The 12667-nt window shown below is 37.6% G+C and overlaps 3 non-coding genes across 3 annotated transcripts; 1 reads left to right on the plus strand and 2 right to left on the minus strand.

Moving 5' to 3' along the window:
* Positions 1–2809: 2809 nt before the first annotated feature.
* On the minus strand, positions 2810–2882 carry TRNAF-GAA (transfer RNA phenylalanine (anticodon GAA)). The gene has a single exon. It is a non-coding gene; the product is annotated as a tRNA-Phe (tRNA).
* Positions 2883–4521: 1639 nt separating this feature from the next.
* Positions 4522–4594, plus strand: TRNAT-UGU (transfer RNA threonine (anticodon UGU)). Its single transcript has one exon. It is a non-coding gene; the product is annotated as a tRNA-Thr (tRNA).
* Positions 4595–5784: 1190 nt separating this feature from the next.
* On the minus strand, positions 5785–5871 carry TRNAS-GGA (transfer RNA serine (anticodon GGA)). Its single transcript has one exon. It is a non-coding gene; the product is annotated as a tRNA-Ser (tRNA).
* Positions 5872–12667: the final 6796 nt, after the last annotated feature.

Below are 12667 nucleotides of genomic sequence, written 5' to 3' on the forward strand. Positions count from 1 at the left end.
TCCCTATTAGTACTTGTTTATAGACTGGACAGGCGCCTGCGCCATAAAATAGAGATAAAAGGATTACCAGAGGCTCATTCATCGAAAATTATAGAGACAGGAAAAGAAAAATGAATTTCTATCAAATCAACTGCAAGATGTTCTCCATCTTGCAAATTCCTACTTTGTTTGAAGTATATTACTTTGCTTATCTATATCTATAGATTACCTAAATCTAAATCAATCTACGTTCTGAAATAGAGTTCTTTATTTTTATAGAATTACTCCTCATTAGGCTGCATACATTAGTCATCCTATCTTAATTAGGCTCTAATTCGTAGTATTTTCGTTTTTATTCCTTTTTCTAGAGATTCTAGAGAAAATGAGACAAAGTGAAGCGAGAGAGTTTTGTTTCTATAAGAATTATGTCTCCACCATACCTAAATAGAAAGGAAATCAAAAAGAAAGGGGGTCGGGATTCCATTGGATGAATCTTTAAAGAAGACGTGGCAAAGAGGAAACAAAGGCTAAACTAAGCCCTTTGGTTTGAGAAAAACCGATCCTTGTTTCACCGAGGAAAAGAGAGAAATTCTGTATAAATTGACAATGCTGACTTGAATTGACTAATTCAGTTCCGCCTATTCCACATTAATGGGAGTACATTTATGTTTCTGCTTCACGAATATGATATTTTTTGGGCATTTCTAATAATAGCAAGCCTTATTCCTATTTTAGCATTTTGGATTTCAGCACTTTTAGCTCCGGTTCGTGAAGGACCAGAGAAGCTTTCTAGTTATGAATCGGGTATAGAACCCATGGGGGGGGCTTGGTTACAATTCCGAATACGCTATTACATGTTTGCGCTAGTTTTTGTTGTTTTTGATGTGGAAACGGTCTTTCTCTACCCTTGGGCAATGAGTTTCGACGTATTGGGTATATCCGTTTTTATCGAAGCTTTCATTTTCGTGCTTATCCTAGTTGTTGGTTTAGTTTATGCATGGCGAAAAGGAGCCTTGGAATGGTCTTAACTGAATATTCAGACAAAAAAAAAAAAGAAGGAAAAGATTCCATTAAGACAGTTATGAGTTTGATTGAGTTTCCCCTACTTGACCAAACAAGTTCCAATTCCGTTATTTCAACTACACTAAAAGATCTTTCGAATTGGTCAAGACTCTCTAGTTTATGGCCCCTTCTATATGGTACCAGTTGTTGTTTCATTGAATTTGCTTCATTAATAGGCTCACGATTCGACTTTGATCGTTATGGATTGGTACCAAGATCAAGTCCTAGGCAAGCGGACCTAATTTTAACAGCCGGTACAGTAACAATGAAAATGGCTCCCTCTTTAGTGAGATTATATGAGCAAATGCCTGAACCAAAATACGTCATTGCTATGGGAGCTTGTACTATTACTGGTGGAATGTTCAGTACGGATTCCTATAGTACTGTTCGGGGAGTTGATAAGTTAATTCCTGTGGACGTCTACTTGCCGGGTTGCCCACCTAAACCAGAGGCTGTTATAGATGCCCTAACAAAACTTCGTAAGAAGATATCGCGAGAAATAGTTGAGGATCGAACTCTATCTCAAAAGAAAAATCGATGTTTTACTACCAGCCACAAGCTTTATGTTCGGCGCAGTACTAATACTGGAACTTATGAGCAAGAATTGCTCTATCAATCACCATCTACTTTAGACATATCTTCTGAAACTTTTTTCAAATCCAAAAGTCCAGTATCTTCCTACAAATTAGTGAATTAGGAGGAGCTCTTTGTGCCGAAAAAGAAAGAGCAGGGCAATATTTCAAACTTGCATTCGAACTGCGAAATATTTATACAAAGGAGGAGAGATCAAGATAATGCAGCAGGGTTGGTTATCTAATTGGCTAGTCAAACATGAGGTGGTTCATAGATCTTTGGGCTTCGATCATCGAGGAATAGAGACTTTGCAAATAAAAGCAGAGGATTGGGATTCCATTGCTGTCATTTTATATGTATATGGTTACAATTATTTACGTTCCCAATGTGCTTATGACGTTGCACCCGGTGGATCTTTAGCTAGCGTGTATCATCTTACGAGAATACAGTATGGTATAGATAACCCAGAAGAAGTATGCATAAAAGTCTTTGCCCAAAAGGATAATCCTAGAATCCCATCTGTCTTCTGGATTTGGAGAAGTTCCGATTTTCAAGAACGCGAATCTTTTGATATGGTGGGAATCTCTTATGATAATCATCCACGCCTTAAACGTATCCTAATGCCTGAAAGTTGGATAGGCTGGCCCTTACGTAAGGACTATATAACCCCCAATTTCTATGAAATACAAGATGCTCATTGAATGATAAGAAATTCATGCTCACTTATACAACACAACTCCAGATTTTATGCAAGTCAAGGAATATTTTTACGCTCTGTTCCTAGATGAAACAGAATACCTATTACATTCTAATTAATTCCAATTATACAAAAGGTTCAGATAGACTAAGCAAAAAAGGGCTTCATTTCGTTGGAAAATCACATATTCATTTCCTTCGTATGAACAGAAAAATATGATGACTCAAAGAAGTTCCCTACCACGAACTTTGTACCGCGTGCATTACTTAGAACAACTAGGAAAGTAAGATAAGATAAGCAAGAATAAAAAAATATTTGTCGGAATAGCGGAATAGAAAATTAAGAAATGCAAAAATGCAGAAAAAGAAGTGCCTCTATTTAGAGATTTATCTACTTAGATGAAAAAATCATACTCTATCTATATTATTAACGAATATGTATCCCAACCCATCTCGAGGTATTTGTATCAATACCTATTCGGAAGATCCCTTTTTTCTGTGCCAGGAACCAGATTTGAACTGGTGACACGAGGATTTTCAGTCCTCTGCTCTACCAACTGAGCTATCCTGACCTTTTCTTGTGCATCATCCTAGTAGAGTATTTGTATCTATGTCAATATCCAAAATTTGGAAATGGGGAGGGGGCAGTCCTATGCATTGTACAAAGAAAGCCTATTTAATAATATTTAAATATCGAGTTAATAATCGACATTCCTTGCCGATACTATAATAAAAAAGAAATGTATTCCATTGAATCTTAAACCTATTAATAAAAAAACAGGATAAATACTAGAGTTAGGGAATAAAAGAGGGTTTGGGGATAGAGGGACTTGAACCCTCACGACTTAGAAAGTCGACGGATTTTCCTTTTACTAGAAATTTCATTGTTGTCAGTATTGACATGTAGAATGGGACTCTCTCTTTATCCTCGTCCGATTAATCCGCTTTTAAAAAGATTTCGAAAACTATGAATTGAAGGATTTGATTACTCAATATTCGATTGGAATGGATTCACAACAATTCTAAAAAAATTATGAATTTTCTATTTCATAATCATTCCTATTTTCATTTTAAAAAAGAATTAAAGAACCTATATTATGATATGAGTTCTGTGATTAATCGTTTGCTATGCCAGTATCTATACGTGTGTATTAGATTTCGAAAGCCCTTCTTTCCCTAATTTAGAAGGGAGTTCCGCTAGCAACACAACGTAATTAACTCGATTCGTTAGAACAGCTTCCATTGAGTCTCTGCACCTATCCTTTTCCTTTGGGTTCTAGTTCGAGAACCGCTTGTTTTCTCAAAACATGGATTTGGCTCAGGATTGCCCCTTTTTTAATTCCAGGGTTTCTCTGAATTTGGAAGTTGCCACTTAGCAGGTTTCCATACCAAGGCTCAATACAATCAAGTCCGTAGCGTCTACCGATTTCGCCATATCCCCATTTTCTTTTTCTTTGAGACCAGGATTCCTTGTGCAATTTCCTCCATCTGTTAGTTTTTTTTGAATCGTTGAATTCATTACTCTATGTAGTCTAGCGGTTCGTCTCTAGTTGAGAGACTCCGCTTATTGCAATTCAGCATTGAATTGATTCTATCGTTGATGTATTTGCAATTCAATGCAAATCAATATATCCCAAGGTTTTTCTCTCCCCCACCTACCGCGTTCCTTTTTTAGAGTATTCAAAATCATACTATAACGCTTGATATTCATTCTTTTTTTTTGCTAATCAGAATTAGCAATTTCATTTGCTATGATTCTATGTTCTCCTTAGTGAAATATTAATCATTAAATTATTAGCAAATAACAAAAAAAAAACAAAATATCTCAAAAAATGTCTATAATGATGGACTGAAAATACAAGAAATTCGCATGTTCTCTTTATTATGTTTTCGTATATAATATATATTATTTATTCTTTTCCATGTATTAGATTATTCGTCCGAGCCATATCAAATTAAAAATATCTAAAATCAAATTCAATATAGAAATTGGAATAGATTCTATTAGAAAAATAGATTTGCGAATTAGAGAAAAAAGAAAGTTCAAAAAAATCTATCTAACTTTATTTTATGAAGTTCTAGTATTTTTTTCTAAGTAGAACTTCCAATTTCGAACTAGTTAATAGCTAAGATTAATAATTAAGATCTGACATTTTACGGATTTCCTATACTATACATATTTCTATTTGTTACACTATTTCTGTTATGTAAGCCCACTTAGCTCAGAGGTTAGAGCATCGCATTTGTAATGCGAGGGTCATCGGTTCAAATCCGATAGTCGGCTTTTTTCTCTATCAATGTTCCATGAACAAAAATACCTCTTTTTCTCCGAATTAAATGGAGAAGCCAGGATCTATTATGTCGTTCTACCCTACAATTTTGCTAGATACAAAACAATAAAATAAATAATATATATACAAAAATTCAGATGTTGATGAAATTCCATTTTTTTGTGGTACTTTTAGTAGATTTTACTCTGTTTATCCTTTACTTTAATTCAGTTTTAATTTCGATGTATTCTGTAATGTAAATACAATGAAATTAATTGTGTAAAATGAAATTTCAATAAAAAAAGGAGTCTTCATGTCCCGTTATCGAGGACCTCGTTTTAAAAAAATACGCCGTCTGGGAGCTTTACCAGGACTCACTAGAAAAACACCTAAATCCGGAAGTAATCTGAAAAAGAAATTCCATTCTGGGAAAAAAGAACAATATCGTATTCGTCTTCAAGAAAAACAGAAATTGCGTTTTCATTATGGTCTGACAGAACGACAATTACTTAGATATGTACATATCGCTGGAAAAGCAAAAAGTTCAACAGGTCAGGTTTTACTACAATTACTTGAAATGCGTTTGGATAATATCCTTTTTCGATTAGGTATGGCTTCAACCATTCCCGAGGCCCGGCAATTAGTTAACCATAGACATATTTTAGTTAATGGTCGTATAGTCGATATACCAAGTTTTCGTTGCAAACCCCGAGATATTATTACTACGAAGGATAACCAAAGATCAAAACGTCTGGTTCAAAATTCTATTGCTTCATCCGACCCGGGGAAATTGCCAAAGCATTTGACGATTGACACATTGCAATATAAAGGACTAGTAAAAAAAATCCTGGATAGGAAGTGGGTCGGTCTCAAAATAAATGAGTTGTTAGTTGTAGAATATTACTCTCGTCAAACTTGAACTTAAGGAAAAACGGAAAGGTTCATAGAATTTTCTTCCCCTTCCCCTTTCCCCGAACTAAATCGACCTAAGGCTCTTAATTCGTATTTTCCCATTCACCTAACAGAAATGGATTAACCCTAGGATTCCTTTTTGTTTTTTGTTCTTTCCTCTATGTGTATTTTACATACCATAGTAATTTGGTATAGAGAATTTCTATTAAATAAAGGTATTGTATTATTGCTGGAATAAATTGTCATTTGATTTGATACATTGTAATCATTAACGTTGCTGAATTAAGAAAAACGGAAAGAGAGGGATTCGAACCCTCGGTAAACAAAAGTCTACATAGCAGTTCCAATGCTACGCCTTGAACCGCTCGGCCATCTCTCCTCCATAATCTTATTATGGAAAAAAAACTGAGTGAATAGCGAGTTTTCCTATTCCTGCAGTACAGGTACAACCACAACCGCGCGAGAGTTCCATTGTTCTATTAGATAGAAAAATTCCTTTTCATCTAAGTGGACGGGTCCAGGATTTTTTTACTAGGAATTCCGCTCCCTCGAAAAGTTTTAGTTTGGGTTTTCCCCAAACCAAAGAAAAAGAGAATGGAAGAATTCTTCTTATTCGATAAAAAAGGAACCCTAGAATTCTGTTTGCATAAGGTATCCTACCCCATACAATCAAATAGAAAATAGGGTATGGGACGATTAATGACTTTGAAAATGCGAAATAGTTGATGAGAGAAGTTGTTGTTGAGAAAAGAAATAGGAAAGTGGAATGAAATCCAATCTTAGTCAAATATTTTCTATCTCTTCTTGTTCAAACAGAAGGAAAAAGAGAGAATTTGGGCTGAGCAGAAATACCTCTCTTATCCATTTGGAGCATAGGGATCGATTTATAAGAATTGAATGGATTTGTTTTTTTTTTATGTTATTTTGTGAAGGAATGAAAAGAATTCTATATAGAATGATAGAATGGGTTGGGAATTATGCCTAGATCCCGTATAAATGGAAATTTCATTGATAAGACCTTCTCAATTGTAGCCAATATTTTATTGCGAATAATTCCGACAACCTCCGGGGAAAAAAGGGCATTTACTTATTATAGAGATGGTGCGATTTGACTCTTTTTTTTGTTTTTTTAGCCCTACCTACACCCCGGTTTTACGAGAAAGAGTGGGGGTTCGCGGAGAGAAAACCAAATTAGTAAGGGAAACCCACGCTTAGGGAAGGTGAGGTGAACTAACAACTCCTTCTGTCGTGTATCCTCGACTGACGCGGCCTCGGATGCTTCAATTGTAGATTTTAGTATTGAGCGAAAGGTTACACCTACAGGATAGGTTCTGTATTACAGGCTAATCCTACTCTACTAGTACTAATAGGTAGCATAGGGGATAAAAGCACTACACCTAGAAATAGGAATCAACAAGAGAAAAACTTTGTTAGAAATTAACCCTTTCCTGATTGGTATCAGGGCTGGGAAGAATGGTTGGGATAACAAACAACCATCAAGTTTGTACTTTGGATACCCCTATAACCATCAAAGATCGTTGAAGTGGCTAATTCCTCTAAATAGGAGGCGTTGAGAACAAAGAAATTCTTGGAGCTATCGTTTTCCTCTAGCATTAATAGAATTCATTGGTGTTAAGAAAAACCTCTTGTGGGAAGGTTGGCTAGAGATTTCTTGGAAAAATACCAGCCCCTTTCGGTCCATAATGAGATGGAACTAATTCTATTTTTATTCTCTAGATTTTTTCGCTTAGTACTATGTACAGAAGGGAGGAGCCGTATGAGGTGAAAACCTCATGTACGGTTTTGGAACGGAGATTTTTTGAATAGAACGAACGACCGTAACGGATGTTGGCTCAATCCGAAGGAAATTATGCGGAAGCTTTGCAAAATTATTATGAAGCTACGCGACTAGAAATTGATCCCTATGATCGAAGTTATATACTCTATAACATAGGCCTTATACACACAAGCAATGGAGAGCATACAAAGGCTTTGGAATATTATTTCCGGGCACTAGAACGAAACCCCTTCTTACCACAAGCTTTTAATAATATGGCCGTGATCTGTCATTACGTGCGACTATCTCCACTATAGAAAGAAAAATAAGAAAGGATCAAATTTTCTAGTATTTACTAGAAAAGGGGGCTTTCTACATAGGGATCGTCAAAACAACGATTTTGCCCTATCAGCTGTAGGAAGAAAGGACACTTCACGAGAATCAAAATAGGAAGAAAGAAAGTATGGCCTATACTACTCTATGGATAGAGTTCTCAAATTGATAGAGAAAGCACCGTAAAGATCAATTAGTGACCGACTGGGTCGATACAACTAAAAAAACTGCTTACTTATCCCATGATATGGGGCAAAATTTAGGAATCCGCTTATGTAATAGAGCCGATCCACTAAGGGATTAAGCAGCGGTGTAGTATCAGATCCCAAAGATAGTAAGTTCTTTTTTCTTGCTTATGGGGAAAAAGTCTTTTTCAAGGATTCTATAGAAATTTCATATATGAAACCGAGATAGTTACCTTTCAGAAAATTCGGACGAAGGATATAGGTCTATCTATGCTTCATTTTTCTGCAGGTGGGAGAAAAGATCAAACTGATTATTGATCAAAATTTAGGGTTTGAAACTTAGGTAATTAACTTCTTCTGCGTAACCCAAGAAGAAATTGGATCGATTTTTGAGAAATCGAATTCAGTTAAGACAAGGGAAATTAAGATAGCAATTTCTGAGCCGTATGAGGTAGGAAACTCTCAAGTACGGTTCTAGGGGAAGGAACTACCTATTCCGACCGGGGAGAACAGGCCATTCTACAGGGTGATTCAGAAATTGCAGAAGCTTGGTTTGATCAAGCTGCTGAGTATTGGAAACAAGCTATAGCGCTTACTCCGGGAAATTATATTGAAGCACAGAACTGGTTGAAGATTACGAAGCGCTTTGAATTTGAATAAGACCACTCTCCTTTTTCAGAAAATGGGGGTTTGGTTGTTGATCCATTAATCAAATAAATTAGGTCGGAAGATCGAATCAAGAATTTCATTATATCTCTTTCCTCTGCCTTCTATTTTATATTATATTTCATAAGGATAAACGATAGGGTCTAGAATAGAAGTAATAAAGCGAATAAAAAGGGGCAATATAAATATTGCTAATATATCAGGACCATCTTATTAATAATTCTAATGAGTTATCTTGGAATTTGGAATCGAATAAAAAAATCTATATTATGCTCAAGGAAAGTAGATATAGATAGGGACTTATACTCTTAAAAAAAATAGACTAGCTTTTTAAATTAAAAAAAGGTTTTTTTGTTACGTGGAGAAATCCAAGATAAAAAAAGTCCGTTAGGCACCCAATCCTTATGTCATAATAGATCCGAACACTTGCCTCAGATTGACTTCAATATATAATTGCTCCAGTGAATAACTAAAAAAAAATAGAAGGACGGTAGATAGTAAAGAAAAGGACTAATCATAATATCTATCTTTCAAAGGTTCACTAAAAAGTTGGCGGGTCTCTTTGTATGTCTTGTCCGGAAAGAGGAGGACTTAATGATGATTCGTTCGCCGGAACCAGAAGTAAAAATTGTTGTGGATAGGGATCCTGTAAAAACATCTTTTGAGGAATGGGCCAGACCCGGCCATTTCTCAAGAACAATAGCTAAGGGCCCTGATACTACCACTTGGATCTGGAACCTACATGCTGATGCTCACGATTTCGATAGTCATACAGGTGATTTGGAGGAGATCTCTCGAAAAGTCTTTAGTGCTCATTTCGGTCAACTCTCCATTATCTTTCTTTGGTTGAGTGGCATGTACTTCCATGGTGCCCGTTTTTCCAATTATGAAGCATGGCTAAGTGATCCTACTCACATTGGACCCAGTGCTCAGGTAGTTTTGCCAATCGTAGGGCAAGAAATATTGAATGGTGATGTAGGCGGGGGTTTCCGAGGAATCCAAATAACCTCCGGGTTTTTTCAGATTTGGCGAGCATCCGGAATAACTAGTGAATTACAACTCTATTGTACCGCAATCGGTGCATTGATTTTTGCATCGTTAATGCTTTTTGCTGGGTGGTTCCATTATCACAAAGCCGCTCCCAAATTAGCCTGGTTCCAAGACGTAGAATCCATGTTGAATCATCACTTAGCAGGGTTATTAGGACTTGGGTCTCTTTCTTGGGCGGGGCACCAAATTCATGTATCTTTACCGATTAACCAATTTCTTGACGCTGGGGTTGATCCTAAGGAGATACCACTTCCTCATGAATTTATCTTGAATCGCGACCTTTTGGCTCAACTTTATCCTAGTTTTGCCGAAGGAGCAACCCCTTTTTTCACCTTGAATTGGTCCAAATACGCAGAATTTCTTAGTTTTCGCGGAGGGCTAGATCCAATAACCGGCGGTCTATGGTTGAGCGATATTGCGCACCATCATTTAGCTATTGCTATTCTTTTCCTGATCGCAGGTCATATGTATAGGACCAACTGGGGTATTGGTCATGGCCTGAAAGATATTTTGGAGGCTCATAAAGGCCCATTTACAGGACAGGGCCATAAAGGTCTCTATGAAATCCTAACAACGTCATGGCATGCTCAATTATCTCTTAACCTAGCTATGCTAGGCTCTACAACCATTGTTGTAGCTCATCATATGTACTCTATGCCCCCCTATCCATACCTAGCTACTGACTATGGTACACAACTTTCCTTGTTCACACACCACATGTGGATTGGCGGATTTCTAATAGTTGGTGCTGCTGCACATGCAGCCATTTTTATGGTAAGAGACTATGATCCAACGACTCGATACAACGATCTATTAGATCGTGTCCTTAGACACCGTGATGCAATCATATCCCACCTTAACTGGGTATGTATATTTCTAGGTTTTCACAGTTTTGGTTTATACATTCATAATGATACCATGAGTGCTTTAGGTCGTCCCCAAGATATGTTTTCAGATACCGCCATACAATTACAACCGATCTTTGCTCAATGGGTACAAAATCTCCATGCTGGCGCGCCTAGCGTAACAGCTCCTGGTGCAACAACAAGTACCAGCTTAACGTGGGGAGGTGGCGAGTTAGTAGCAGTAGGCGGCAAAGTTGCTTTGTTACCTATTCCATTAGGAACCGCAGATTTTTTAGTCCATCACATTCACGCATTTACAATCCATGTGACTGTATTAATACTTTTGAAAGGTGTTTTATTTGCTCGCAGTTCCCGTTTGATACCCGATAAAGCAAATCTTGGTTTTCGCTTCCCTTGCGATGGGCCTGGGCGAGGGGGAACATGTCAAGTATCCGCCTGGGATCATGTTTTCTTAGGTCTATTCTGGATGTACAATTCCATTTCGGTAGTCATTTTCCATTTCAGTTGGAAAATGCAGTCGGATGTTTGGGGTACTATAAGTGATCAAGGGGTGGTAACTCATATCACAGGGGGAAACTTTGCACAGAGTTCCATTACGATTAATGGGTGGCTCCGAGATTTCTTGTGGGCACAGGCATCCCAAGTAATTCAGTCTTATGGTTCTTCATTATCCGCATATGGTCTTTTTTTCTTAGGTGCTCATTTTGTCTGGGCCTTCAGTTTAATGTTTTTATTCAGCGGCCGTGGTTATTGGCAAGAACTGATTGAATCTATCGTTTGGGCTCATAACAAATTAAAAGTTGCTCCTGCTACTCAGCCTAGAGCCTTGAGCATTATACAAGGACGTGCTGTAGGAGTAACCCATTACCTTCTGGGTGGAATTGCCACAACATGGGCATTCTTCTTAGCGAGAATTATTGCAGTAGGATAGTGGCTAGGAGGATTTGAAAGGCATTATGGAATTAAGATTTCCCAGGTTTAGCCAAGGCTTAGCTCAGGACCCCACTACTCGTCGTATTTGGTTTGGTATTGCTACCGCACATGATTTCGAAAGTCATGATGATATTACTGAGGAACGTCTTTATCAGAACATTTTTGCTTCTCACTTTGGGCAATTAGCAATAATCTTTCTATGGACGTCCGGAAATCTGTTTCATGTCGCTTGGCAAGGAAATTTTGAATCATGGATACAGGATCCTTTACACGTAAGACCTATTGCTCATGCGATTTGGGATCCTCATTTTGGTCAACCCGCTGTGGAAGCCTTTACTCGAGGAGGCGCCGCCGGTCCAGTGAATATCGCCTATTCTGGGGTTTATCAGTGGTGGTATACAATTGGATTACGGACCAATGAAGATCTTTATACAGGAGCTCTTTTTCTATTATTTCTTTCTACCCTATCCTTAATAGGGGGTTGGTTACATCTACAACCCAAATGGAAACCAAGCCTTTCGTGGTTCAAAAACGCGGAATCTCGTCTCAATCATCATTTGTCAGGACTTTTCGGGGTAAGTTCTTTGGCTTGGACAGGACATTTAGTTCATGTCGCTATTCCAGCATCCAGGGGAGAGTACGTTCGATGGAATAATTTCTTAGATGTATTACCCTATCCACAGGGGTTGGGACCCCTTCTGACGGGTCAGTGGAATCTTTATGCCCAAAACCCCGATTCGAGTAATCATTTATTTGGTACCACTCAAGGAGCGGGAACTGCTATTCTAACTCTTCTTGGGGGATTCCATCCACAAACACAAAGTTTGTGGCTGACCGATATTGCTCATCATCATTTAGCTATTGCATTTATTTTTCTCATTGCCGGTCATATGTATCGAACTAACTTCGGAATTGGGCACAGTATCAAAGATCTTTTAGAAGCACATACTCCTCCGGGGGGTCGATTAGGGCGTGGGCATAAGGGCCTTTACGACACAATCAATAATTCGATTCATTTTCAATTAGGTCTTGCTCTAGCTTCTTTAGGGGTTATTACTTCCTTAGTAGCTCAACATATGTACTCTTTACCTTCTTATGCATTCATAGCACAAGACTTTACTACTCAAGCAGCTTTATATACTCATCACCAATACATTGCAGGGTTCATCATGACAGGGGCTTTTGCTCATGGAGTTATTTTTTTCATTAGAGATTACAATCCGGAACAGAATGAGGATAATGTATTGGCAAGAATGTTAGACCATAAAGAAGCTATCATATCTCATTTAAGTTGGGCTAGTCTCTTCCTAGGATTCCATACCTTGGGCCTTTATGTTCATAATGACGTCATGCTTGCTTTTGGTA

Source organism: Oryza sativa, chromosome 10 (genome assembly GCF_034140825.1).
Source record: "Oryza sativa Japonica Group chromosome 10, ASM3414082v1".
Taxonomy (NCBI): domain Eukaryota; kingdom Viridiplantae; phylum Streptophyta; class Magnoliopsida; order Poales; family Poaceae; genus Oryza; species Oryza sativa.